At 50.3% G+C, this 26,749-nt stretch overlaps 1 protein-coding gene across 2 annotated transcripts in view; it reads right to left on the reverse strand.

Moving 5' to 3' along the window:
* Window positions 1-13,140, reverse strand: part of LOC144169217 (G-protein coupled receptor Mth2-like) — a 44,476-nt gene extending 31,336 nt beyond the window's left edge. For both annotated transcript variants that reach the window (XM_077698261.1, XM_077698262.1), the window contains exon 1: window positions 12,941-13,140. The gene's annotated coding sequence lies outside the window, so the exon portion shown is untranslated. The remainder of the gene's footprint in view (window positions 1-12,940) is intronic.
* Between the last annotated feature and the right edge of the window lie 13,609 nt (window positions 13,141-26,749).

Consider the following 26,749-nt stretch of genomic DNA (forward strand, 5'->3'; position numbering starts at 1 on the left):
AGCTGGCTGTGTTTTTTTTTTAATGCCGAGCCGGCCTTGGGCCGTTATTAAGCTCGGCGAATGCATCGGGCACGTGCACGCGCCGATTCCTGCTTGCCTTTACTCGCTGTCACCTTTTCGCGTGAAGGCGAGTTCTAAAAGGAAGCGAGAGACCGACTCACTGTTAACCGCGCAAACACACGCGTGGCGCGGTTCAGCAGAAACGTTTAACCGCGTCCCGCGCCAAGTGTATGGAAGGAAGCCCGTGCCCGTAGACAATGTGGCAGCTGCGGCACTTTGTCTTCGGATGGACACCCTGTTCCTCCTCGCGATTTTGCGCCGCCTCTTCTTCCCTGTCGGAGTCGTTATTGCGCGCCCCGTTCGCTGGGGTCAACCGGTCTGCCCTTTCATTTGATTTCGGACGTTTTCCCCGTGCGCGCTTTGGCGCATGGCTTCGTCCGGTCCGTGCAACCGACCGAGCTCTGTTTCGTAACAACCGTTCACCGGCGGTGAATTTATGGTGCGATGGATGCCACGTTTTCTCACTACCTTCTCGGGCGAGGATATATGCCTCTTCTCGATGTAATTTCGCCTCTATTTCACGCTCTTCAGGGTGCCCACCGTTCTGTCGCTTACACATACACACGCACGCCTGGATGATGTCCGACCGGGAACCGCAAGGACCAGAATGGCGGTGCCGCCGAAATCGTTTTCCTGATGGGCATGCTATAAGCGGCAAAGACGCACGTGTTTGCGAACGAAGTGGGACCAACCTGTGTGCATGCACCGCCTGTTTTGCACCCGGAGCTATTTTGACGGCAGTTGCTTCCGACGCCACGGCCGGAAGGCGTGAAGTTCTTCGGCCTCCACTATTCTGACGGCAGTCGGTATACCGATGCCACTTCCGACGCATTTGTGGGGCGCCGCGATGTCATGTAGGTTTTGCCAGAGGTGCGGGTGTGTTTCATCAGAAATGAGGCTCCTTCCATTGCAGAGATTCGAACTCTTGTGATTTCGCGCGATATAGCCGCAGAACGCGTTAGCTGAGTTTTAGATACCCGGGCTAGCACAATAGAAGCGGGATCATGCTGTAGAGTTCGGATCTACTGATGCGTATAAATAAATTTTAGTCTTTTACGCGCCCACGCTACACCCGTTGTAGCAAAGGGCTGCGGCTTAACTTCTAGACCACCGGTGCTCCTTCTTTAACTCGCGCCGAAATCTTTACAAATGGGCGTTTTATTTGGCTTGCCTTTTATGTGGCTGATTGTTTATTTCCTGACTCTTCCACCCTTGCGGTGTATGATACGCGTGAGAATGGCCGTGGGCACGTGTGGCCTCCGGTGCACGTATGAGGCGCACTGTTTTCGTGGACATGTTTTCTCCACCTCTTCTCTGAAGAGGTTAAAAACGGCACAGAGTGGGTAGGAGGTTCGTGTTATTTTTCTCTGCTAAGGCGGTTCCCGTGTTCATAGGTGACATTCTAATTGGCGTCCTGCTCCGCTCTGTCGGCGTGGACCGCCGCATCGGGCACGCTGCGCCATGGTGACCTCGAGACATCAACGAGACACAAAACGATGTCGGCGACTGTCTTCGAGGAGGAGGAGCGTGCGAAGCGCATTAGGCGCACGTGGATTAGGCGAATCGGGCCTTCCTTGTGTTCGGCCTCCGTGGCTTGCCAGGAAAACGACTCGTCGGGGCATGGCATGTGCTGGGAGGGCGGAAGCTTGTTGCGTTGTGCTTGCATGCTGATCTCGGGAAAGAGGCAATCGGAACGACGCATAAAGCCTTCTGCGCGCGCCACAGCTTTTGCAGCGAAGGTGCTGGCCTCTTGCTGGCCGGGAATTTTTTTGTGAAAGCGAAGAGGAGGTGGAAGCGAGCCGAAATCAAATCCCCAAAACAGGCCTAAGAAGAGAGTGAACGGGACACAGCCGCTCACGTGTCCCCGGACAGCAAGAAAAAAGAAATGCTGCAGAAACTTCCAAGGGAATTTTCGGAACAATGCCTAAACTGGTGTATGCCATGCATCAAGCCCGTGTAATGTCAGTCAGTGTCGCTATTATACTCAAATACATTGCTGGGTAGACATTTTTCCAGGGGCAATCCGCTATCGAAGTATAAATGCCCTAGCACCTTCTATTAAACACATCCAAGAACCGCATGTATCTCTAGAAGCGCTATACATCCCGCCCCTTCAAAGTCGGCTTAACTAAAAACAAATGTATTGCATGGGAGACACCCTGTAGGGGAAATCGAGGCGGTCTTACGTGAAAATACAAAGGCTGTAAGGGGATTCCTGTGCGGCGAAAGTCTCACACATCAAGCTTACAGACGGGTTTCCTCATTGAGTCTACTCAGAAATGCTTACGTATTTAAAACAAGCCAATGAGAGAATGAACGGGGCACAGCCGCTCACGGTCAAGGAGGGCACCTCACCTTTGGCCTGTCGGGAGAAGACTGAGTGACCATTTGAAACGCAGCACGCCGAGAATCAACACGTGCACACCCAGCTGCCGACCACGTGGACACAGCCGACCGGCACGATGCAGCGGGTGTAGCGCGGAGGAAGAACGGGAGAGCGTGGGACGAGCGGCTCGGCACCTCACAGCTTCGCCGTCAATCAACTTCTGTAGGCCAGGATGGCTTCTCAGTTTTTAACAGCAGAGTAAGCTTTTAGTCCTACCGTCGAGTGTTACTAAAAACTCATCCCAGCCGTAGCGCACGTGAGCGTGCGCCTCGTGAGGAGCGCCCGGTCCTCGTCCAGGCTTGCGCGTGGACTTGCGCCACGTGAGGAGCTCGCAAAAAATACCGAGCGCACGTGACCGTGCGTCTCGGGAGGAGCGGCCGGCGTCGGCCAGCTTAACCTTCGAGAAAACACTGCCAAGTGTTCGTGGCGTGATCTGTCGCGTGCTGTTCTTCTCGCCAGTTCACACGCGTAGGCGCCTGAAGTGGGGAGCTCAGACGCCGAGCTTGCGAAGCCGGTTGCCGCGGGCTTTCGCGCTTGCTAACGCGGTCCACTGTGGGAGAGATGTGAAAGGCTGCGCACAAAGCGATCCGGGCCTGCCAGTCATGGAGAACTTTCAGCGGCGAGTCGGAAGTCCATGGGAAGGGCAACAGCCGGGTCGACGACGAAGGGAGAGGAGTTGCCAGCTCCGCTGTTTCTCCAGCCGTGCTCCACTAGGCAAGCGGCGCCAATTTTTCGTTTAGGTGGCAGTTTGCTACCTTTCGTTAAAAAGGGAACTCACGAAAATTTGTCAGGTCCTTGATAGCGGTAGCACTACAGCCGGTGCCGCCAGCGGCGCCAGTGTCGTATACGTTTAGGCGATTTGCCTTGCAGTTGTGCGTGCTTTGCCTGTAACGTCCGGCATTTTCTTGACGTCGGATGTGGTTATCGTTTCTAACGGTCTCTTCCTCCCATGTTTCATTTTATCGCGGCGACACTAATGGTGGTAGTTTATGACCGGCATGTTCGTCACCCGGTGACGGTGACACTTTGTGCGCAGCTGTCTGCCTCTGAGCGGGCGTTTTCACGTATCCTTGTTGTCCTGTTTGTCTTCATCCATAATCAGCCTGTCTATAGTCCACTGCAGGGCAAAGGCCTGTCCCATAAATCTCCAATTATCCCGGTCCTGTGCTAACTGCGACCAATTTATCCCCGCAAACTTCTATAGATCTCATCTGCCCATCTAACTTTCTGCCGCCCCCTGCACCGCTTGCATTCTCTGGGGATCCACTCTGTTGCCCTTAATGACCAACGGTTGTCTTCCCTTCGCATTACACGCCCTGCCCACGCCCATTTCTTCTTCTTAATTTCTACTACTATGTCCTTAACTAATATGTTCTCTGACCCACTCCGCTGTCTTCTTGGCCCTTAATGTTACACATATCATCTCCCGTTCCACTGCTCGCTGAGTCGTCCTCCATTTAAGTTGAACCCTCTTAGTGGGCCCCCAAGCTTCTGCCCCGTAGTGGGAGTACCGGTAATATGCAGCTGTTATTCACTTTCCTCTTAAAGGACAACGTTTGTCTTAGTGTTCCCTTAATTGCTTCTGCCCGCGATCGATGTAGCCCGAGCGTGGCGGCGGGCTGAGATGGACGCACGTCTTTTCCGTGCACAAAGCTATTCTGGCGCGCTGGCCGTTGTCGCCCCTTGTGCATTTTATTATTTCCCCGGTTCTGCTCGTGCTGATGCGGCCGACCTCCACCGAGCCCTCCCGCGGTTTTCCTCCGTACGTGACCGCGGCGAGCGTTGTATGTATACGAGATGTCTGGCCCCCTGCCAAGTGGAGATCTCCCGCTTTGGCCGTTCGTTTGTATACAGTACGCGCGCTTTCCGTTCGTCGATAGTAACCGCCTCGTTCGTTCGATCTCATTTCAGCACCTCCACGTGCTTCCGCGATACTCGTGATTTTTTTTTTCTGCTGACAAGGTCAACAGTTAGAAACGCGATCCTGCTGACCAGTGTCCTGGATAAGATGCGGACGATATTGTTTTTTTTTTTTTTTTTTTTTTAGGGGTGCTTTGGTTGATGACTTGTAGAAGCGGTTCTGGCCACCTGATCTTTCCAAGCGCGGTCAATTCTGCAGGCGTCGTGAAGCGGGCGTTCAGGGTATTTCCTTGGGAATATCTGCCGTTCCTGCGTGTGCGTACGTGCGTGTGTCCGTCTGCGTACACGTACTCCAGGAGACATGCTCCCTGCCCCCGTGTCCTTCGAACTTGCTTGCCCCCGTCGTCAAGCGTGTTTCGTTCAAAGAGATAAGCTGATAAGGTCGTGTGGATGATTGGGATGTACACCGTCCAAGTCTTGTTAGGCAACCTACGTGCTCGCTTACGTGAACGTAGAAAAGAAAAAAAAGTTTAATGTTCTGATCGCATCTTTCAAATCATCGTATGGTTTCCCAGACTCCTGTACAAGGTTGTAGTAGCCCAGCCGCAGTCTGAATTTTCGGTTTTAGAACGAGACCGCGGCGGACTGCGTGTACGCGTCTAGTTCACTGTCCAAGTAGCACTTTGCCCTTTACGGCATCTTCCCCGTGGTGTACGCCGGGTCGGGTCACTTATATCGCTGCCGACCTGTTTGCTGTTGTCCCACTTATTTTTTTAAGTCAAAGCTTTCTAGCTCTACCAGCCAACGGTTCTTTCGTGGCGTGCGGGACAACAAACTCCCAACGCGGCGGAGGCGGCGGCGGGGGCAGGGGGCAGGGGGTGGATGGAGGGTTTCACTCACGCAGCACCCTAGAGAGACATGGCGAATTTACCCAGCGTTCCCCGCACGGAAGTGCCTGCTCGCCGGTGGCGGCGTCGGCGGTACGGCTTTGTCGTCTGCTTTAGCGACGGTTGTTTTGGGCCTGTTTAGAGCAGCTTCGCGTCCATTGCGCGCTGCCTTCGCATGGCTTGATTAACTTGTTCGACAGCACCTCCAGGGTAACCCGCACCCGACGGAATTAAGTGGTCGTACGGCAAACATACGTTAAGGATTGGTTTGCAGGGCGGGAAAACAAAATGTACAAACCACACACAGACGTCTGGCCGCTACAGAAACGCAGCCTTTTGCGCACTGCTTGCCACGAATGGGGCTCCATTTTTTAAATTGGTGAATACCGATTCCGTTGTGTTTTAAGAAGTATTACAAAAGGGGAAAGTAGCAACTGGTTCTGATAAATAGCGATTATAAAAGTTTCCTCGGCTTTCTCGCAATTCTCAAACTTACTGAACTAACTAGTTTAAATCGGTATAAATGGGAATCACTAAGCTCACATGCCGAATTGTTTCGCTGTCTGCGCTTGTGTCGAGGGCTGGTGTATCCCAAGCTAGCACATCAGGATGGCTAGGTTCAGCTGTCTCACCTTTCGAAAGACGCTCCTCCGTTTTATTTCTCCCGACTCACGGCCGGGCTACAGCGGCGGCGTCCGCTGCTCTAGCCCTGCCGTGGCCGACGCTGCTGCTGCGTTCGGGACGCCGCCCCCGAAATCTCTGGTTTCACTCTTTCCAGAGCCACGTGTGTGAATTCAAGTGACGTCGCTTGGGCAATTGTTGTGGGTGTCGTTTAAAGCTTTGCTTTCCAACCACCAAACAGCGGGGATTGGAGCCTCTTTTTTTTTCTTTCTAGCCCACAAGGAATCGTGAACTGGGCGAGTTTGATCTCTACTGACTTCGACTAACCGCTTGCAGGTTTTGAAGCTGCGGTGGAATCTAGGGCTGCGGGATTCCCAAATCCGCATGCCCCCATGACATCTTGTCGTAAAGTAAAACCGCGAGCCTGTTTCAGGTTGCAGCCTGTTTCAGAATGGCGGGCCGCTGAATGCTGAATACTGTGTCGAGTAGAAAGCGATTTTTTTTTCTTAGAACACGCAGTGGCGGTTGTCTGAATCCAGGCAAGAAAAAAGTGCTCGTGAGTACGTCGCGAAGTTCCTCCGCCACGACTAGTCTGTGTCGCCGCCATGCCGCAACTTTATTCAGCACGTCATATCGTGAAGCCGCAGCGACAAAGGGCAAAAGCATCGAAGACTGATGAGGTGTTATGCTGTGTGTAGAATTTCTGGTGAATCTCGCATATGTCACAAGTATGCTCGTTTGTGAGTTGAAGCATCTTCACCTCTCTTGCTGTAAAAACAAAATCTTGCTGGCGAATGCACGCAGGCTATAAAAATCTGCCCATCCCCAAGCATCGCGAGCTGTTACTAAAAGTTCCTTGAAAGTGCTTTGAATGTGAGTGGCTGGCGGTAGTTATAACCAGCTTCTTTCCCGCTACATCGTGTATGCGTCTGTTTCTGCGCTTCCGTTTTTTTTTTTTTTTTTCCTCTTTCGTCTCACGGTGCAAGTTACGTCAGCAAGCAAACTGGCACTCGCCACAGCTTTCCTAGAGTCGTATGGCTCTGCGCGGCTGGTGTGCACCTGTTCTGCTCACGTGCCACCGCGTTCAGTTTTCACGCGGCACGCACCGTTCTAAAACTTTTACGTCTCCAATTGGCAGTTTTGGGAATTTCCCAGTTGTGAATTTCCCGTGGCACATGCCCCATCCCCCAGTGGGTATGTGGCCACGAAGGAAGCAGCGACAACCACCACATTTCCACCGCTGTGGAGGCCCGGGCGCAGATACCATCGGATCACACACGCGGCCATTTTCTTGACCGGACAACTCTTCGACAATTACTACAACGACGGTTCTTCGCAGAATGGGGGAGGTTGTCACCTTGCATAAAAAATAAAGCCGTTCCACTCAATGTGAAAGCTGCCGGAAGTGAAGAGCACTGATTCGCCGTAATGGGCTGCAGCGCCGTCATCCGCTCACTGCTACAATGCAATGCAATTCAAATTTCCCGCCTTCGCAGTGCTCGCGCGCCCCCTGCCTGAAACTGCGCCAGCGGGAGTTCTGTTCTTTTTGTGCTTGCTTTTCCCCCCGCACGTGCCGGCGTTGCACTGCCACTTTTTTTTTTTTTTTTCGCTTACTGTTTATTGTAAAAACCAACGCAACGAGCGTTCCGAACTAAAAAGCGGGCGCATGCCGGTTAATTACGTACATTTTGCCTCAAATGCACCTGCAGTTTTCTCTGCGCTAAACAACGGGGAGATGTGTGACAAGAGCCAGCGATTCACAAATTTAGAACGGTTATGACTAAATAAACCGCGTGGCTTTCGAAGCCTCTGGGTTACGCCGCGACGATAGCCTCTACGACGGAACACCGTGGTGGCCCTACTTGCGTCCAGCGAGCGAGTTACGACGTCGAGGCGAGCCCGTAAAGTGCTCTGCACTTTAAGCAATTGTAATTCGGTCCCGTTCGGGGCTTAAAAAGGGAGGCCCGCGTGAGCCTTGCAGAGGCCCCTGCGGACAGACGCGCTCTTGCGCTTTCCGCTCCGTGTCCAACGGCGTGCACCCGAGCGTCACCGGCCTGCACGGACGCGCGGACGCACGTAGTCGGCATGCCGACTACGTGCGTCCGTGTAAACGCGTGCAAGGTTCCTGTCGTCCGTGGCCGTCCGTTTTGCTCTGCCTGTGTCCGCGCATGCATCGATCGAGCGTCCATTTGCTGCTGCCCATATACCATACGTACCACCAGCAGCACATGCGCAAGGCACATGCGTCAAGCGTGGCTGCGTCTCGGGCCCGCATCGGGACGACATGCTAAGTGCGCCGCTACTGTGCGCCACGTGCGGGGAAGTCGCCGCTTCGGGGGGATGTCGTGGTCGTATGTGCTTAGGCCGATCGCTTGCGTCACAGGGAGGGGGTAATTGGACGCTGCACGCCTCCGTCGCCACTGGCTTCCCGATCAGCCGTGACCGCATGCAGTTGCCCTTGCATGTCGGCCGGCACGCGCGTCTGTATGTATAGCAGGCGCTACAAGGAAACATGGTTGCTTGCATGTTGTAAGTGTTCGCCCCCTTTTGGTATATGTGACACGGAAGGAAGTTCCCCGAGTGCATTTCTCCAGCCTTCGCTCGCGTCAGCTGAGTTGTGCGTGCGAGGATAGACGCTGACGCCCGTCGCTTCGCACTGGGCCGCTGCCCTGAAGTTGGCTTTGAGTTGGAATGTGCCGTGTATCATTGTAACCGCACGGCCGTATATCACTTCGGGAAAGTCCGCCACTGTATCGTACGGGCAGTCCACCGTTGAAGCGGCCGTTTGCTCGGGAAAAAAAAATAAAAGGTGGTTTTGCGCGCCGAATATACTCCTACAGACTATGAGGCGCTCTCTAGTGGAGGACTGCGGAGCAATTTCACCACCTTGGGATCTTTTAAGCAGTGCCGTTGTAAGACAGTGAACCGATGGTGAGGTATGCAGGGCCTGGATGCCAGTGATGTCGACATGCAATCGGACATGGGCAGCAGGGTCCTCAGTGTCCCTCGTTTCCACTTACACCGAGTGCGCACGCGCATACACGGCCTGCTCAATCTTGCGACGTACTCTCAAGGAACGCTGCGCCCGTTAGTACAACACGCAGACGTCCGAGCGACGGGTGCTGTGGGAAAGAGCTGTCAAATCTCGCGCGGTAACTTCGCTTGCCTCTCGCGCGATCATGCTCTGACCGTATGTGGCGATGATAACTGCATGCGGTCTGCACAGGGCCGGCCTGGAGTGCCCCGCTTTTTTGAGGCGAAAGCCTTTGGATGTGTTATCAAACGCGAAAAGCGTCCGTCTTCGTCAACGCGAATGGTATACCAAAATGGCCGCACCCCGCCGCGGTGGATCAGTGGCTAAGGCGCTGTGCGGCTGAGTCCAAGGACGAGGGTTCGATCCCCGGCCGCGGTGGCTGCTTTTTTGATGGAGGCAAAATCGAAAACGCCCGTGTGTTGTCGAGATTTCGGCGCGCGTTAAAGATCCCCAGGTGGTCCCACTTTATCTAGAGCGCTCAACTACGGCGGGCCCACGCGTAGCTTCGACGCACTGATCCCCACAACCAAAATAGCCGCCTCTGTATAGAGAAGTTAAAACGAAAAGGTCGCGTATGTGCTCACTTTGCTGCAAATGTCGTCGAAAGACGAGAGTCGCCTGCCGCCCTAAATGCCTCTTTTTTGTCACGCTCTTCCCCCTCCCATTTCGATCCCCCCCACGATAATCGCGGAGGAGGGAGGTTTGCTAAAGTCAATTCAATTTTCGCGCGTCCCACTGCTCGCGCGCCGTCTAGTGGAACCTCTTGTTACTGTAGAACACACGGCCCGAACTCTTCGCATGCTCAATAAACACGGGCGCGAAAAAGACAACAGACACACAGGAAGGACGAGACGAGCGCTCGTCCGTCCTTCCTGTGTGTGTTGTCTTTTTCGCGCAAAGCCCGTGTTTATTCACCAAGATGCACCAACTCTCCCAACAATAAGTTCTTCTAATCTTCACACGCTCTCTTCGTATTTCTGGGTCAAAATATTTTTGCAACGCGTAACCTATATTGCGTCGCCAAAACCAAGCAGGCATGTATGTTTAGTAAAGGAACACTGAAAATACGAGCTATGTATTGATGTTGCTCCTCAAATATGCCTTTTTTTTTTTTTGCTGAACAATGTTGGCAAGTATGACGTGTTTCATTTGGAACAGTTAGGCCATTTCATCTTAACTTTTGGCCAAGCGTCTGAATCGATAAAGACGATAGTCCTTAAACACATTCGGGCTCGTGGGAGATTTGAAGCCTGGGTCTCCCGAGCAAGAACCGGGTGTTTTACCGCTGCGCTGAAACGATTGATTGTGGGGTTTAACGCGCCGACGCAAACGCAGGCGATGAGGCGCGCCGTATGTGGAGGGCTCCGGATTAACTTTGACCACCTGGGGATTGATCTTTAACGTGCGCCGAAATCTCGTACACGCGGGCGTTTTTGCTCTTCGCCTCCATCAGAAAAGCGGGCGCCGCGGCCGGGAATCGAACCGGCGTCCTCGTGCTCAGCAGCACAACGCCTCGGCCACTGAGACACCGAGGCGGGTGCGCTGAAACGAATGAAGAGCCGCAAACACGATGCAGCAGTACAAAAATCTGACAATCGCTACGTCCTGGCCTTGAGAGCACGTGATCACGCTTAAGTTACCGAGGAAAATCTGTTTTATTACGGTTCATCATGTTTATCGCCGTATACTTCGTTTAACTGACGTGCGGCAAATTGGCAACCAGCAGGCCTCTATTTCCGATCGGTTCCTATCAATAACTCTAAAACCCTAGATATCAAAACTGCAATCTTTCTGCTCGCACTTGTTTTGAAGAGCATTCATTTGCCTTGACCATGCAAAAGTCGTGGCCCGGGTATACCTATATATTCGACTGCCAGCCATGCTGATTCGTTCTTCAATTGTTCCCACTTTTCGTTCGGGATTCCTTTCCTTTCCTTCCTTCCTTCCTTCCTTCATTCCTTTTCTTTTCTTTTCTTCCCTCCTTTCTTTCTTTTCTTCCCTCCTTTCTTTCTTTCTTTCTTTGTTTCATTTTCTCTTTCTTTCTTTCTTTAATTTAGTGCGAACACTTGACGGAACCTTGAAGCGCTAGGACACAGGGACAAGCGAGTGGGACACACAAGGCGCTATTTCCAACAGTTTTATTAGCGGACGAAAACACACATATATACACATGACCACTGGCCCACGTCATAATACAAATTTACACGTCACACTCCATTAAAAAATCACGCTCTTTCTTCGATAAGGCAACAGGCGCAGTGCTAACACACTCGTGGTCCGCTTTCGCTATCATGTCAGCTTCTATTATCTCTCGCGTAAGCTGGTTCTTACGCTTGGCAACAACTCGAGGGAACTGTCACGCCCTTGAAGCAACGTCGCAGCAGTGGTGGACGTATACCATCGGTCGCAAACGATGGCGGCGGAGGAAAGCGTTGCCCTGCTGATTAGGACAGAGTAAAGAATGTTCCAGTTCACCTCCCTAGAAGGGATTAATATATGCAATGCAAGCGGTTACTACAGCAGAGGGGCCACCAGTGCTCCCTTTTGTAGCTGGCGACCGGCAGTGGCCCCCCGATGCTATCTTAGCTAGGCCGAGAAAACGCTTGAATAATGACGAAAATATAAAGAACGAAGACGTTTCGCGCTTCTGAAGCCCGCTGCAAAAGCAGTCTTCTGTACTCTTTCAGTGCTCATAAGAGTTTCAGGGTCTATTCCGTGGCACCGAAGCTTCTTACCCGCCGTATATATAATTGTACCCCGATGAGATGGGCGCGATTTACGCTTAGTAAATCGTTGTTTTGAGGTTTGCCTTCGCCCGGCCGTTCAGAGTGCAACCTTCACCCTCGTTATTGGAGTAAAACAAACAAAAACAATTTCTGCGTCCAGCGTATACGTGTCTCAGCCTGGGGGGCCCTGCACTGTTTCGCGCGGACCTAGGCGATTCTATAATCGGCAAAACCTGTTGTCCACTTACTGTATTTTGTTACTTTTTGTAACGGCGGTGATGAATAGTGTGTCTCGAACCGTACGTTGTACCGCGAATGTAGCGGGTATGCCCGCTACGTGGTTATATATAGCCGCGCCGCTCCTCAAATCCTTATCGAATGCTCCGGGCGCAGCTAGTCCTGCGATGTACACGATGGGGTATGCTATGCGCTTGTTAACCTCTTGTCGGCGACCGGCTTCGTTTGGCAGTTATGCTGCGGCACCGGGGTCGAGGTCGCGACAAACTTTTGTCTCACGTACATCAGGCTGTTCGGTATCTTGGTGTATACGAGGAAAAGCGAAGAACGTAGATTGTTATCGACACGGAGATGATCATCTCTGTGCACATCGCACAGTGAGCCGTAGGTTAGACTGTGGAGCTGATCCCATTGGTGCCGGTATAAGGTGCTCCCTTTTGAGCAAGTCGCCTTTTCTCGAGGTCATCTTTCCATCTTTTTGAAGTTTGCCAGCGTCCATTGACTTGACGTTCCGATCTATAGCGTGCATACGACGAGCTCAGAGGTGTACTCCCCGTGGTTTGATGCGCTTACGGTAGGCGTCGAGCCCGTGGTAACCATCTCTGTTTTAAAGCGAAGCTGCTTCCTATGCCTGACTGATGGCGACCGTCCCGTCACCAAAACACGCTGCAGGAAATCCAACCTGTATACACATTCGGTTTCACAAAACAGACGATTATGATGATAAGCGAAGCCATTGCAAAATCGAGCGCATCGAGAAGAAAACGCTTTCCGCGGTCGGAATCCACACCCAAGTCCCTCGCGTTACGAAGCCGACGTTTATCTGACTAGCCATAAATACCGACAAGGTCGAAGCAGTTTGAATTTTGGACTTTGACGCATGTCGCATGGGGGAAAGCTTCGCATTTTAACCATCTTTCTTTTTAAGAAGGGTGCTTTAATTTTTTTTTCGTCCCCCTTGGAGCCTTCCCCTGCCCCATTTTCCCTCTTATTGTATTGGGTGACCAGATCCCGTGTTTGACGCTGCTTCGAATGTGCCCATAAGGTTCATTCATTGTCGCCCCACATTCACGCAAAAGTCGCGCAACAATTTGTCCGCCTCGCCCGACCAACAACGTCTATCGCTTACCTGCAATTCGGCGCCTGTGAAGAATGGTACCCGCTGATTCCGCTGCTGCAGTGCCTAAAGAATGTTATCCTAGGCACTACACCGCCGCTGTAGCCAATGTCTCAGCGTTGTGGACGCGTCGGCTAGGTCGTCCCGAATGCGCCGTTCTCCGCGAAACGGGTATACATGTGCGACACTTGCGGAAGATGCGTGTAGGGCAAACTGGACGCGGGTAAATATAAGAGGTGTGTCCGTGTCGGAAATCCCCCGGGGCGGGATCCCAATATCGGCCTGTGCGCATCTTCTGCTGCCGCGCATATGCTTCCCGCCATCCGGTTCCTTTCCGCTGCCTCGACAACTGCCTACAGCGCGGACACGATAGTGCACTTCCCTCGGCGCGATAGCACGCGCATGTTTGATACGCTTGCGGTAGAGGTTCGCCGATTTGGTTGCTGAGTGGGGCGTGATTGCGTGCGACATTGGTAATGCGCCACGAAGACTCCCCCCATTCTAACTTTCGCCGCGGTTGCTAAGGCCAAAACGCATCGCGGACTGTATACGCAGATGTTCGTTAGGGATCGCGGTCGCCATTAGCCGCTAATGCACCGGCACGTTTTGTGGAGTGGGATTCTATCACAGAATGCGATCAGTGTGCTGCCCGGCTCGAACGAGGAGATTTCTTGTTTCCTTTCTTTGTTTTTATGGGGAAAGAAAGAAACATGAGATGCATTTCGCACGTGGTTATGTATGCACATTTGGATGTTTTTCGAACGGAGCTGTTGAGGTTACGGCAGAAGGGGCTGCCCGCCGATTATGAGTGCTGGAAGCCTCTTGGTGCTGAGCAGGAATTTTCTCTTTGAAATATCAGTGTCCGTACGCACAACGCGGAAGCGGTCAACTAAATAGACAAGCGTTAAGTGGTCGTTACAACCTGCGAGCGAGAAAGACACAACACGAGTTGGCTGTTTTTTTTTTCCGCATTCTCTAGGCGTTCGTACCAGGTCAGGTCAGTTTTTCTTTGGGATATATATAGCATCGAGCCTTCTTTGTTGTTTATTTGCCTTTGCTTTTTGTACGGGATGGGAAGGCCGGTAATCAACAGTTACCTTGCTCCAAGTTCACGTCGTGGCCTAAAATTTATACCCACGGCTTCCGGCCTTCCCCTAGGCTGGCTTTATAACTGTTTAACTAAACTGAAACTACTTATCGTTGCGTTGTTTAGCCTTGGCGCTTTGATGGTGCGCTGACCTCTTATTTTTCTTACGATTTCTCGAGTATACCATATTCATAAGGAATCCTGGGCCTCAATGTGTCGAACATGGCCAGACGCAGCTCGAGCTATACTGTGTTCGCGTTCTAGAAATGTAGCAGCACCGCGCGCCGCAAGTGCGGAGGATGAAAAAAAAAAAGCAATCTATTCTTACAAGGGTTTTGTTCAAGCTGTTGGCGCTGGTGGCGAATCTTGAAAATGTGCGCCGCACCGTGGCGGTCAAAGGGGTCTGCGTTGCTTTTTCTGAAGAACCACCCATTGCATTCCGCGAACGTTTGTATACCGACGGTGAGATGGACATTTATTGCTGTCGCGCCACGCATTCCACGTTCTGTGGCGGGAGTTTAAAAACATCCCCTCCTGAGTCCTGCTGTGATCGCGATATGCGACTTCCCCAGCCGTGAATAACAAGTTAATGCCTCCGCTTTCGCCTGTACACACTGTGTAAACGTCATTCTTCGTGCGCGCGCTTTTTTGTGCGCTCATATATGATCTTCATTTCCGTTATTTTGTTTATCAGCGTCGCAGATTTTAATGCTGGTAGATGCGGACCCCCCAACCCCCCGCGTGTTTTATGCGCTGCATTCTTTGCCGAATACCCCCACAGCCGGAACCGTGCGGAAGTCCAATTGGACGCGGGTTCGATTCCCGGCCACGGCGGCCGCTTTTCTGATGGAGGCGAAAAGCGAAAACGCCCGTGTGTACGAGATTTCGGCACACTGTTAAAGATCCCCAGGTGTTCGAAATTAATTCGGAGCCCTGAACTACGGCGCGCCTCATCGCCTGTGTAGCGTCGGCGCGTTAAACCTCTTGATAAATCGATCGGATCTGGCGGAAGTAACACGTACCTGTAATCATTATAATAGCTTAAATGCAGATAATTGGTCGGAAAAAAATTTGAAAGACAAAAAAATGAAATAATAGAAAAATATGTTCACAAAAATGGCCTGGCAAAAGAAAAAAATATGCATCTTATACATTTGCCCCCTCCCCCCAAAAAAGCACTAAAAAAATCTGCGAAAGAACGTTGGAAGTATAAAAATAGCGTAAACGGACCGACTCTGCAGTGGACGCTTTGCATCTTCAGAAAAAAAAAAAAACGATGTAATGGCACTTCATTTACATCAATGGCGAAAAGATACAAAAAGAAAACTTAAAAAGTAGCAGATCCCAACCATGAGGCAGAGATAATTAGAAGGATCAGAATGGGGTGGGGTGCATATGGCAGACATTCTCAGATAATGAATAGCAGCCTACCATTGTCGCTGAAGAAGAAAGTGTATGACAGCTGCATCTTACCGGTACTCACCTACTGTGCAGAAACTTGGAGGCTCACTAAGAGGGTTCAACTTAAATTGAGAACGACTCAGCGGGCAATGGAGCGGAAAATGATAGGTGTAACATTAAGGGATAAGAAGGGAGCGGAGTGGGTCAGGCAGCAAACTGGTGTTAAAGACATATTAGTAGAAATTAAGAAGAAGAAATGGACGTGGGCAGGGCATGTAATGCGAAGGCAAGATAACCGCTGGTCATTAAGGGTAACAGAGTGGATCCCTAGAGAAGGCAAGCGTTGCAGGGGGCGGCAGAAAGTTAGATGGGCAGATGAGATCAAAAAGTTTGCGGGGATAAATTGGTCACAGTTTGCACAGGACCGAGGTAATTGGAGAATAATGGGAGAGGCCTTTGCCCTGCAGTGGGCGTAGATAGGCTGGTGGTGATGGTGATGAAATAATTGGTCTTCGGCTACTGACAGCCATATTTGGCCGTAGAGAAAGAACTAACCCTCTAGACAAGCGGCATGAGAATGCTATGCATTAATCGACAATTGTCTGAATATTTGCAGATTTTTCTTTTGCCCTATTCTAGCTCGAGCCAGGCCGCTCGAGACTGCCCTCTCCCGCGAAATTCGTCCGCACTGGAATTACAGCGGCCGCCGTCTTCGCCTGGTCGAAACGACAGGATATGCAATAGTGTCCTCAGCCAGGTGCACCCTTGCATTCTTACGCGACACGGAGGTTCTCATCGCGTGCCGCCGTGCACAACGCATGCACGGGCGCTGGTCACAGCTGTTAAGCTTGCGGTTGACTGCCCGCCGCGATTCCTTTCGCGTTTGCCATTAATTGTGGCGCGTAATAAGGTGGCAGGTTGCGTGCGCGACGACCGTCGTTCGTGCCCTCACTCACCCTCTATCCTCCCTCCATCCATCCCGTGTTAAGTTGACGCGGGCGAAGGAAACTGTGCGGAGGCGAAGCATAAGTCCGAGGTCGTGGCCGGCCGTCTCTCCTTCCTGTCATACACAAAACAGGCAGCTCACGCACGAGTGCGTATAATGCCCCTAGATACCTGGGTCAATTATGTATTCCGTGCTACAGCGGCGGCGGCGGAGGTGGCACCACGGCTGTATAAATACGCACACTTGGCTGAGCGGAGAGCACTTCGCGGTCGTGCCTCTCCCCTTTGCTCAATTCCCCGCACTTCTGACTTTCTTTCTTTTTTTATGTGCGTTCACTGCCACGTTGCGGCCGTAAACTCCTCAACCTAACACGTGTCCTTGAGTCACGCTGCCGAAGAGCGGTTTTTTCTTCAGAGACGTTTCTCGCTCTTGTTTCGGACATTGTGGCTCAGCATGACACCGGACGGAACTGCGCGTGTGCGCGACTATATTTGTGGCGGCGGTTCTTTCTTAGCTCTGCCGCTCATGGTTTCTCCCTCTCTCGGCCTTCGCGACTGTCGCGCGTCGTATACGTACATTCATTGCGCAACAACGGGCTGTGGCTATATACGCAACAGGACGAACGGAGGCGGGAAGCCCCTGAGGCGTTTGCAGCGTAATTATAGTATATCGCAAGTTGCGTCGCGGCCGCCGCATTGTATAATACGGCGCGCAATCCGGAATTTATCGCTCCGAAGCTGTATGCGCGGCGTTTATTTTCTTGGGCAACTGTGTCACGTACCGTATGTCGGCGGGGTGCCTCTCGTATTTCGCGTGGCCGGTTTCGCATTGCGGCCGCACCTTGCGCATGTAAAATGAGGCAGGCTTGGAGCGGGGTGAAGCCCATTCGGTATATACGGTGATGTTTATCGTACACGCGTTTAGATGACTTGACTTGTAGACGTTTATTTTGGGGGGAGGCGGCCGTGCGCTTTCATATTCGGGATGAATGAGAGGTGTTTGTTGCGTAATCCTGAAATATTTGTATATCATGTAACTTTGAGGTGTCAAGTAAGCTTTCACGATTGTTCTGAGGCATCTTTTATGTTAGAGTAGGACGTTACCGAGGGTTTATTATAAAACGAAAAAAAAAAAAAGGTAAAGTAGACGCATATTTATTGAAGTTGCTGTTTTCTAAGAAATCCGTGAAAGAGGTTTCCGTCAAGAGGTCGTCCTCAGTTTTGGTAGACATGTCACCATTGTGCAGGCGTGTATTTGCCAGACATGGTCTCAAGAATGAGGTGTAACTCAGGGCTGCTGGTCGCTTCCGCGCGACCTGCCCCGCCGGTTCTCCACTGCTATGCACAAAATGCCCCCTGGGTGTGGCCGGGCTATAGTAAGCTGCTTTCGCGCCGTACTGTTTAGGGTATACACCGAAGGACAAAGTAGCTTGGCTTTTTTTTTTTTTTTTTTTTTGTGGGCTGTGGTGCACGTGTTGCTTCGAGGGTAGAAAACGGGGTTAATTCCCCCTTTTGGGAGATTGTTGAAAACGTGGAATAGGGTGGAAAGAAATAACTACGTATTTATTTGCGAGCGACCTCCTCTGTTCCGTTCCTCAGTGACGGGAAGTTGGGATGCCACGACGTTGTCCTCCTCGACGAGAGGCACTGAGGGAGGAGGGTGCGGGGTGCTCATCCACGACTAGGACGTGCGCCCGCGCGCGTGTACGTTTAAAATGGTTAGTCGAGTCGCCTAGTAACAGTTAGGGCTCCCCGGGGGGCTTCGCATTCTGGTTTCCGCCACATCTCCCTTTAAAAGGAATGGTTGTATTTTTCTTTTTTCAATGCAGAATCGTTTCTGAGACATGTGAGAAAGGTTCTTTGCAGGCTTTGTTGAAGGAAATTTAACGGGGAAGAAATTAGAGGAGCGCATTGTTCACGCTGCTTGCTTCTGCGTATACCGTATTCTCCCGCGCTTTTTTCCGCCATGAATCATACTACTCGCTCCACCAATTTTCTCCTTTAAGGTTCTGCAAAGTGTCTTGGTAACTGTTGCGATGATTGTTCAAGCAGTTAGCAACAGACTGTTATGTCGTCCCATGATAAGTAATAGTAGTTGACGTCCCCGGTAACACCGCTATAACGCGGGGATCTTTATATCGCGCGCCCAGGAGCATCTCAGACAAATTTTGCGCCTGGGCGTGCACTAGGAAACTCGTGAATGGCCGTGAAAGATGCGAGAACACTCGACTTCGTCTCCTTTGCTTGCTGGAAATTTTCCGTGACATTCATGGCTCGAGTGCCGTCACTCGAGCCGTAGCTGTCATACCTGTTGCTGGTTCTAGCTCGGAGCTTCTAAAAAAAAAACCTTGGTTGATTTCTCTGTCATGGGAATCGGTAAAACACGAAAGTGAAATGTGCAACGAAATCTGAAGCTGAGCATGATTTGCGAGTCGGCGGCTGTCTTGTGGATGTGCCTGGCGAGCGGCGTCCTGCTGCCGGGTCGCTTTGGCAAAGGTGTACTGGCGTCACTTCCGTGACGGATATGACGTCAGTGAAATCTTGGTGTATCGCGGCATAAAACACTGTTGTGTTAAAATATAAAACCCGAAAAAGAACAACCCTAAGTGTGACGTACTTTTTAGTACTAAAGGTTGCTTCCCCGCAAGAAGACTAGGTGTGCAGGGGTGCGCCCTTTACAGGCCGCTTGCTTTGTTGTACTGGCGTCACTTCCGTGACGGATAAACATCGGCGAAATCTTCGTGTATCCGGGTATTAGCATAATTAGCACCCAGTATTAGCAAAATGGGGCTTGTCTGCAAGATCGGTGCGTGACGAGCAAGCGTTATCAACGCCAGAATTCTAGCGGCGCATTCCATTCCATTCGTAGCTCCCGTGGCTTGCGCAGGGGGACCGGGGATGTGCGATAGCTTTTCTTGACTCAAATAAGGGAGCTGTGGTTACATCGCTTGTAGCACTAGCATTATTGTCCTCAGCTCCAAGATCGGTGCGCAGGAAACAAGCGTTACCACTGCTGAAATCTCAAATACGACCAAAAGAAAGCAAACCCGGCACTATTCGTGGGCAGCCTCGGTTGGTACACCGAAGTCTCCTCGCGCGGTCGAGCGGTTGAGTGCCGGACTTATGTTTTGAAAGTCCGTGGTTCGAATCCTACAAAAGCCCCGGTGATTTTTTTTTTTTTTTTTTTGCGGCGAGGGTTTGATTAGTGATTTTTTTACGGAGTACAGACAGGGTGCCAGAGTACCTTGCCTTTTAACCTACAAATGACGTTCGATGGTAACCTCAGTATCAAGGCAGCGCTGAAATTTGTTTTGCTCACACTTTGAATTCATGAACGTGCAGTCGGTACGTGACACGAAGGTTAAATCAAGTAGCAAGTAAAGCAGTTGTGCGAAGTGCGTCTTCGTTTATCATCCCATCTTATTTTGTTCAGATTTGACCGTGCTGACTGGGATACATTTCCCAGCATTTCAATATTTGCCCGCCAACATACTTGCCGCCAACATACTTAGCAATGAATAAAGACGCCAAGTGATTTTTTTTGCCTAAAGCTAGGGTCTTGATAATTGCAGTTCAAGAAGCGACAATAACTGCTCATAAACGACTTCAACAGGGTGGCATACGTGTCCAGCAACGCCCGCCGACGCAGCGACTGGCGCGCGACTTCACCGGTCTCATGCGGTTACTCGCCCTCTCCTGCGGGCCCGCGCGTAGCCGCCGAACGACGCCGACGCTCGCGCGACGCGTGATTTCGCGTCCATGTGGTTAGGGCTTCATTGGAACCTTGATGATGAATATTCTTTCGCTTCCTGGGCTGGCACGACGTAAATCTTGGACACGAAGGCCTCGAAATTACATTCTTATCAGCAGGAGAGTCGTGACTGAGGGGTTTGAATTCCCCATTCGAACGCCATGGTGCGTGGACTCGAAGGATGCACAACGGGGTTTTATTTTTAAGATACGGGCTAGGATTTATTAAGTATGGTTTGGTTGCTGTGAGGTCATCTTATGCCTGACAAAATTGTGAATCAACTCTCCGTTACCAGTAAGTCAACAGGTTGATTATTCGTCATTAGGGGAATTTCCCGTGTATTTCGTTGGACTTAATGCGCAGGTCTAGGCCCAGGATTCGATCGACGGACGGACTAAGAAAATTCGAGGGCGAAGATTGAACTCGGCTTGCTTTTGATAGACGTGGCTGAGGGAGTCGTTCGTCCTGCACTGGACAGAACAGGCTGATGATGAGTGGTGGTAGTGATGATGATGATGATGATGATCAATCTGCAGAAAGGCGCGATTTACACACAACAGGCCTCGTGATCAACAGTCGTAACGCGGACACATGTATAGACCTGTTAACTATCGCACGAAGTGCATCAGTGCGTGACTATTCGGCGCGAGTGGAGTTGCAGGTCGTTTCCAGTGTGGTGCAGGCCCCTCCAGTGTAGTTGGCCCTATAGAATCGGCATGAATGAAGAAAAAATTAGAGGCAGGCGCAGTGGCAGTTAAGCGAAGCGTACTCCGTCGTGCCTAATCCAAGCCTTGAAAAAAAAAAAAAAAAAAACCCTTCCCTGGCGTTTTGGCCGTCCGCAACGCGTCCTTGGAAGAAGTTACGCATTGCCATGGAGTGGTTGACAGCGTGCGATTGTCGTGTGTTTTGTGCCGCGCACCCTTCCGCGTGAAAGACATAACTCTTGGAGATGTTATCGTCTTTTGCCGCGTGTGCAGACCTTCTGAACGGCCGTAATCTAGCTTTCCTCGGCGTCGTTATAGCGCATTGAAATATACGTTGGACGAGGACGGTGGATAGAGCAGGAAACACAAACTAGCTTGGTAAGTTCTTGACCGAGTAGTCGGAACACCGCATTGTTTATTTTCATTTTTTTTAGTGCTTTCGAGTGATTTTTGAGAGCTCTGCGGTGTGGCTGATAAACGCTTTGTCTTTTCGTTGCCTCTTTCGCAGCACTAACGCAGAGCGGAACGCCTTTTGATCGCCGCAGCAGTCTTCGCTTTGCTTTCGTTTGTTGCAATTTTCACAGAAACGGCAACCGAATGCATTTATTGCTGCAAGGGGAAGCCGGCCAATAGCGGCGGTATTGCTTCTGTGACGTCGGCATAAGCACATGAACAATGCCCGACTTTGAGGTTCACAACAAAGGGAGACAAATTTTTGAGCGAGTTAAGTTAGGTGACTTGCGCATGGGGGTATATTTGGCTTGGAACTAATCTAAGGACTAATCGCGCGTATTGATGGTGGTGTAAAAGCGCTTGATGCGGTGAATGAAATTTAAATTGTTTCAAAGGGCGCTTTAAAGGACCAGAATACCGCGCTTTATTTAAAAAAAAAAATAACTAGGCATTCATAACCTTCTCAATTCCAGCTTGATTCCGAAAGGCGCTTTTTTTACAAGAAATAAATATCGAACATTTTGACAGGTTTTCATACCTAGCCCGGTTACGCAACATCATCAGTGACGTACGCTAAAGGAAATTTATTAGCGTGTCAACTCCACGAATCTGCACGTTGCATCAGAACAGGACCAGGGGCACACAATTGATCGATTCTGTTTGTCGGCCATGCCTGTTTTCTGCTACCGCAAATCACACGTACTCCCTGGACCCTGTAAGGAGGTCACAAGGGAGCCGCTCTTTGAACTATTTTCCTTATTATTCGCTGAATCGTTTAACTTTGCGTTAAAAAAATGGCGTGGCCGTTATTCCTTGCGTTATTCTTACATTCTTTCGAATCAACCATGCATGTATTTTGTCATTATGGTCCTTTCGAAACACATCACGGAAGTTCTACAAACGTAAAGTGTTGTTTGGTCGTTTTTTTTCTTTTCCTTTCTTTCTGTCTCTTTTTATTTATTTGATTGATCGATTGGTTGGTTGATTGGTTGATTAATTTGATTGATTGGTTGGTTGGATTAATTGGATTGATTGATTGACTGCTTTATTGATTGATTGATTGATTGATTGATTGATTGATTGATTGATTGATTGATTGATTGATTGATTGATTGATTGATTGATTGATTGATTAGCTCCTATGGGATTGGGTAGGAGTTCTGCCTCATAACTGTCCGGGTAGAAATTCAACTTCTCGGTGTATGCTTAATTTTCCCTCGAGGAGCTTGAGGAAAGGGGACGACAGCATGAATGCCTCTCCCTTTGCCTCCTGAGCTGCAGGAAGGAACTTGGGCCAATGAGGTGTCCTGTTGAACCGTTTAGATGTGGTTGGCACGGTTGTTTTGGCGGCTTGCACCGATCGGAAGGTCGCTTGCGGTTCTAAACGCGGTATACTTTAAGTGCGTACAAACCCAGGCCGCCAGATAAAGGCGTCGGTATCACAAGGACTTTCCCCACCCTCGCTTTGGGGGCGACCACGCCGCCCTCGCGGATAATCTCGAGTGTCTCGTGGCCCCAGACTGCAAAAAATTAAGGCCACGAAGAGAAAACTTCGTCGGGGACATTCCTGCGTCCACGTAGAGCGCGCGCCCGAAGTTATGAGCGCAAACCGCCTGGAAACCGAGGCGAAATATTACGCTGCTTTATCCGATCGGCAATGGTGAAGCTTCACTTGTCAGGCTGAGTTATCGTTGTACAGTCTGGTAAGGCCGGTGGTGTCCTTACATCACTCTGCAGGTCTATGTTACTCGCCGCGGTGACGTAGCGGGCAGCCGCAGGTGACTGTGGTGGACGCGTGTTTACGTTCCCAGAACGCGGGAGCACAAACACGGAAAGGCCGAGCCGCCACCTTCTTGTTTTTTTTTTTTTTTTTTCTCTTGACGCCGCGGCAAGAAGCCGTTCACGAAGCGCCACTTCCCGTTCTCGCCGTGTGTTTACGGCGTGTTGGCGACCGCGCGAACGCATTTCGTCCACCCCCGCTTCTCAGAGCGAGGGTGCCGCTCGTTGAAAGACGAACGAAAAGATGGTGAGGGAGCGAGCGGGGGAGTGGAGTAGGTGATGGAGTTAGTGAAATGAGCAAGTAGAGGGAATGAGTGGATGGGTGAATGAAAGAGTGAGTGAAACGAGTGAATAAAGTGAGCGAGTTCGTGGGTGAGAGAGTGAGTCAATGAGTGGTTTATGGAGTGAGCGAGCCACAGAGGAGGGAGGGAGCCATAGTTACCGTATACCGTTAACTAGCTAGCTACCTAGCTAGCTGTAGCTTTGGCTTCCGCCAATCTGTCTCCGATTTGGCCCTTAATCGATCAAACGTCGATGTCGAGGTGTCAGTAGAGGCGCGAATCAGTTTTTCGCAACGACCCCAATGTTTGTAGCGCCTGCACACCAGAACGTCGCATGTAAAAACGGAGTCTTTCATATCAGTTCTCCGCAGAATCACCGCTGAGTGTAACTCCTCGCGGCTGTTTCCCACAAACCCTCAGGCCTTAAGTTTTGCTTCGCAGAGCTAAACTAGGCGGATTTCAACTTGAAAATTTTTTTATGGGTCGGTTTGCTTGTAACGTGAAGTGTTGTGCGAACACAACAGCACAGCGCAACAACAGAAGAAGAAACATTCCTTTTATTTTGTTCTCGTTGCGTGAAAAATCTAAGAATCTGCCATATTTTCGTATTGATTAAACAAGTTCGAATATTTTCACGACAATAGTACCGTTTTTACGTCCATCGAGCTTGTTGCCGAGCCATGCAGCTGTCCACGATGTCACGCTTGGTGAACTGCGGCACGCCTATTCGCCGCGAGCTCGACATGTAGGTGGCGACAGCGTCGCGCTGCTAGTGTGGATGCTCCGCTCAGCAGCCCGTAAGAATGCACACTGTGGGCGCGCTTCGTGCCTTTTTCTCGCCGTATGTGCGCACGAAAGGTGCAAAAAATAGTGGTACGCTGTAGTTCGGTTCCTCAACGTTCAATATAGAGCATCGAAGCGGCAGTCAGTTTTCATTACTACGCCAAAAAAAGCGACGACTCATCGGGAATCTCAGAATGGCCGTAATTGTGACAATGAACTTGTACGCTGTAGCTCGTAGCAAGCTCGATCTTTCCAGACTATGGCTTTGAGCCTTCAATAAAAGCATAAATAGGAACATATCAGGAAGCCTCGATCTATGAAATTCAGTTTACAACGGCAATCTCAATCGCTTTCACTGGTAGCATGACGCATTCTTGCATTTGTGGGATGCCGTGAAATGGAAACACTACTTAACTGCCACGAAATTCTTTCTAAGAGCTTACGATATCTTTGTGTGTTCGAAAGGCAACTTAAAATTACTGAATTTTGATCAGCGCAGAGATATAAATGTAACCGCTCTAACGGGTCTTTTAAATGAAATTTTAGCGACTCTGAAGGAAGGTTTGATGAATAACGGTTTCGGATCACTTATTTACGGCTTTCGTCGCAAGTGAACTTGCGAATTGAATTGCAAACGCACGCAGTGCAATCAACATATCATGTTTAGCTAGGTTTTCGCAAAGTGACAAGCAGGTTTACAGTGTGCAAACCAAGCTTCTGGGACCTCACAGTGAGCACAAATTTTCTGTTACGGTGCTCTGTTGACCATTTGCGTTCCTTTTAAAATCTAACAGGTGCCTGCAACAGCGAGATGTGTTTGTATTCTTGCGTATAAGGTCGCTTACGAACCCTAGAGATGGCAATAAATGAAGTTGCGCTGTTGCAGATGTAGTAAAACATTTCCTTTTTATTTCTCGTTGCGAATCAGCGCAACGGGTTCCCGGTCACTACTTTGTTTTGTAAACTGAATATCGCCTTTGTCTTGGCATTTACTTCTTGAAGATTGGTTAAAAAATAAAATTCTGTGCATATCGTTTTTTTTTTCGGGAAGTGGGGGGGGGGGGGGGGGGGAGGTCCTGCCAACGTTGCAAGAGCAGCGAGAAGAGAACGTATGTAACGCGAAAAGCCAAGCCAAACTATGGGCCAAACCCCCCTTTGGTCCGAGATTGTCCAGGAATTGTGGCTCGCCTTTTTCAAAATTGTATAGAAAGCAAGCATCGTGGGAAAAAATTTAAAAAACAGCGAGTGATGGCACACACCCCTCACATATGTGGGCAACAACGTGCATTATAGTACGCGTTTTCTCCTCTTTCTTTAAACTTAGGTCCACCTTAAGAGGTTAAGACGTGACCATATTAGGCATTTGGTTATGCTGAGTGAGACACGTTTCTGGACAAGGTGATTCATGTCGGATTTGAAAATGATATTATGAAAATGACACACGAAATGCCACATGACAAACGCAAACTCACAGCTGCTTTTAATTTTACCGAAAAATCCCCCTAAATACTTTTGCACATCCATAGAAACGTATTTTAAATAATACGTAAAATTAGCAACTCGATACAGTTGGATAAATGTTTATTCCTCCTCCTCAGTATAAACAACGACTGTCCAAAAATGGTATTTATTTTAGAAAAGGTACGGGAAGGACACGATCACACAGGCGCTTGCGGATGTAAAATACGTGTCCGGTAACGTATGGGCGATAGCGCACGGGTCGTGTGCAGTGTAAATGTTTTTGTTTGTTTCTTCTTTCTATAAGGACACAGCGCAATTTTACAAGGGTGTGGAATTTGCACGCATATGCACAGGTCTTGTCGCTTCTTACCCATTTCGCGTGCTAAACTTTTATCCTTTAAATAATCACCACGCCACCTTCAAAAAGCACCCTTCGACGTTCCCGAAACGGCAGACGACTGCACTCAACAATAATAAATGTTCAATGTGTGGAAGCAATGTTTATAACAAGTTTCACACTCAAGCGGTGACCAGGGCGAAGATGTTTCGTGGAATTAAACCAGCGCATTAACCCACAATGGCCGCTGATTATTGCGTTTCTAGAGGAAATGTGCAAGCAGAGGTAACTATGCCATTGCTTACTGCCAGACGAGCACACATATTGGTTGTTTTGTCGTGTGCAGCACGCGTCTTGCGCCGCACGCAATGTGAAAAAGCAGACGACGCGAGAGCGCCATCCACACTAGGAGCGGTTCGTCCCGCCGCCGCCAGGGGCCGACTGTGTTCGCGCTCGGGGCGAATAGACACTAGGACCAGGTTTCCCTTCGCATGAAATTCTCTGCGAAGGGGGCAGCACGGACTTTTTGAAGCTAAGGGAGTGCGAGACGCGGGTAGCAAGTTGATAGCGCCGCGCTTAACGGCGTGATAAAGACAAAATAAAAGGTTGTTCATTGCCAAGACCGCTTTGTCCAGATAAATATAATACCAGTTTTATCGCAAAGCTTAAATAAGTAATCCAGATAATAAAGGTAACGTATTGTCACGAAGCCAAAGACGACGCAGTTGTCTTCAAAGAGAACACGTTTATTGGAGCGAACTTGTGCTCCCCTAACAACTCAAAGAATACACAGGCGGCGAAGCAGCACTCAATAAAGTGACGTGCGCAGGCGAGCGTCG

The sequence above is a fragment of the Haemaphysalis longicornis genome, unplaced genomic scaffold (assembly GCF_048455015.1).
Source record: "Haemaphysalis longicornis isolate Haplotype H1 unplaced genomic scaffold, Haemaphysalis longicornis Haplotype H1 scaffold_2, whole genome shotgun sequence".
NCBI classification, from domain to species: domain Eukaryota; kingdom Metazoa; phylum Arthropoda; class Arachnida; order Ixodida; family Ixodidae; genus Haemaphysalis; species Haemaphysalis longicornis.